The sequence below is a fragment of the Sceloporus undulatus genome, chromosome 4, assembly GCF_019175285.1.
Source record: "Sceloporus undulatus isolate JIND9_A2432 ecotype Alabama chromosome 4, SceUnd_v1.1, whole genome shotgun sequence".
NCBI classification, from domain to species: domain Eukaryota; kingdom Metazoa; phylum Chordata; class Lepidosauria; order Squamata; family Phrynosomatidae; genus Sceloporus; species Sceloporus undulatus.
Genome location: NC_056525.1, coordinates 125720178 through 125723358, shown reverse-complemented (window position 1 = coordinate 125723358; position 3181 = coordinate 125720178).

Below are 3181 nucleotides of genomic sequence, written 5' to 3'. Positions count from 1 at the left end.
TTAGGAAGAACTTCTTGACAGTAAGGGCTGTCCGACAGTGGAACAAACTCCCTTGGAGTGTAGTGGAGTCTCCTTCCTTGGAGGTCTTTAAGCAGAGGCTAGATGGCCATCTGTCAGGGATGATTTGATTTGGATTTCCTGCATGGCAGGGGGTTGGACTACATGCCCCTTGAGGTCTCTTTCAACTCTATTATTCTATGATTCTATGAATATATGTGACTATTAAGATGCAGAGATTAAATGTTGTGTAGTCACTGTAGAACAGTGGACCAATTGATGAAAATTTAGATAACTTCAGTCCAGAATCCAGAGTCCTCTCTACTTCTAACCATCCAGGATAAAGTTCAACTGATAAATGACACAATTGCTCCCTCCCTTTAAAAAACAAAACAAAATCTTCCCTGAGATGACCTTTTTGTCACATGATTAGTAATGTGGAAATGTTGATAGACTCAGGTCCAAAACACTCTGTTTGAGACTTCTTTAAATGCTCAAGCTCAGTGCTAGAAAATTCTGGTAACTGTAGCTTTGTGAGGCATTTAGCCACCTCTGTCAGACAGCCCTGGTGCCATAATAAACTACAGTTTCCAAGATTCCCTAGCACTGAGCCAGGGCAGTTAAAGCCATTTCAGACTGGATTATTTGTGCAGTGTGTTTTGGACCTAATTTTAAAATCATTTACAAAGCAATTCTATAACTAAATTGGACTCCACATGCTTTGATCTTTCCCTAAACACACCTGGGCTCCTACCAGCAACACAGAAAGTAGGATGGAATTGAGATGGAAAGAATATGAATGTTGTCTTTAAGTTGGATTTTTTAAAAGCAAAAAACACACATAAATTAGATACTTGGTTGTATGATTAATCAGAATTGATATAGAAAAAACATTTGTGTTAACTAGGAAAGATAACACAAATATTATGAACTGTGGAAAATTCGCCAAAGTTGTAACATGGAATTAACAAGTGTAATTTCAATTAAGACGATCAAGGATATGTAAAACATGATGTAAGTGGATGAATGTTGGTGCTGATGTAATTTGGATGACTGTTAAATGGTTAAAAATTAAGATGATTGTGATAAGATTAGTTGTTTGAATGAGTATGTCATTATTAATTTCCTTTTAAAATTCAACAATAAAGATATTTTTTAAAAGGTAGTAGGAAGCAATGTGCTTCCCCCATCCATCCCCCTCCACAGCTCACTTCCCAAGAGGCTCCTTTGTAAGGAGCAAGCCATCATCCATATCAGGGTAAGACTCTGGGGGAGGCAAAGCCTTGTAGCGCCTTTGGACTTAGTGATCACGTCAGACAGCTGGTCTCTTGAGGCCACAGGCCCTAAATGAATCCAGACAAGCTGCAGGGAGACTGCTCTTACTGCAAGTAGTCTGGGGTTTGGGCCTTGAGAATTAGTGCCCATCTAGAGGGGGAGACTTTCTTAGGTCTGTACCTATGTCAGTTTTCCCAGAACTGGGCAGCTAATTCTCCCTGTCTTAGGCCCCATACCAGTGGACAGGCACACCAGACAAGGGGGAAATGGGGCAACTGACTAGAGCTGAGAGGGATGCCACATCTTAAGTGACCCTGGGGTAAATGGAACTAAGGTTGGCTGAGCTCTCATTCCCTACTCATTCCCAGATCTTTCCATCCACGATGATCAGGCACACATCCCTCATTTCCCCTTTCCACTTCCATGATTCCATCCTTCCCCTCCCCAAAGCACCCAGCTAGGCTGCAGGTTTCCACATGCTTGCTCCCCCCAGGAACAGCACCAAAACTAGCAGTGGGAATTAGTCCTGCCTGCTAGTGCCTCTAGACTAAAATCCTACCCCAGAAGTGCTCATGTCTCATCATTCCTCTTGTTGGCACATGTTCCTCCCCAGGCCAATGTCTAACTGTCCACTCTGCTGCAAGGCCACCTATTATAACTCCACTGCCCATCTCATGCCATTGACTAACATTAACAAATAAATCTCCACACTCTACCAGTGGCTATACCCCCACCTCCATTATCTGTGTCAGAGGCATTTAGGTGCCTTCTCCCCTCACTAAGCACTGTTAGGCATCCCTGCATGCCTCACACTGTATTTGGGGGTCCTCACATTTTTGTATCTCATATCTGGAGAGAGCATGTTTTTGAGAGATCAATGACTTTTCAGAAACATTAGGTCAAGTTCTCGGGGGGTGGGAGAGGAAGGTGTCTCGAGGCATGTGGACATCCAGGTAAACAAGACCATCGAATCCAAATATGTGAATTAAGTGCTCCTTGCTTCCCCCAAGCAACCTGCATTTCCTCTCACAACTCAACACAAAGGATCTACTCACACCCAAAGAAATAAATCAATCTCTCTTCCCACCTGCTGCTGTGTCCCCAGCCAAACATCTCCATCTCATCTCAGGGATATCCTGGTCCAATCACTGTTTTTGCCATACTAAAGTTAAAACCATCAACCAGTCCAGAATCCCATTGTTGATTCCTAGGAAAAGATATCCAGCCTTTGTTACCTGACTAGATAGCCCATCACTTGAGTCTAGTTTTGAGGTACAGATATGGTTTCAAAACCTAAATTCTGCACACACACCCAGCATGCACCCCCATACTCTGTGTATGTTCTGTGTCAGCGTCAGACCTCCCAGTCTGAGTCACTCCAGCTTTCTGTGGGCTACTCATCAAGCAGGTAATTATAATGCAAACTCCTATAAACTCCACTATCCCTTTTCCATATTTCCATTTCAGTTAGCTTATATGCTGTGTCTGTTTGAATTACTATCTTGTGTGTGTGATTGCACTCTGTATTTTTCTAATAATGCCATCTTAATACACCCAAGACCTGGAGTCGTCCTCAGTTATTACTAGTATAAACTGAAGCATACAGTCCAAAGGTTACCCCAGGCTTCCTGCAAAAGCTAATTTCCTGAACATCTGTAGTAAAACTGAAAATTGGTGGGGACTCCCCTGTCCCCCACACCTGTTCTTTGGATAGCAGCACTTGTGCTGGTCACAGTTACGACTAAATCTTTTTAGGACAGCCTTGCCCCACAGCAATCCTTGCTTCTCAAGCATGGGCTACCCTCATCATACCAGGCCTGCCTTTAGGCCAATATCACACCACAGCAGGACATGGCCTAGATGGGAGGGCCAGCATAGTCAACATATGTCCCCTTTGCCCACTCCAGTC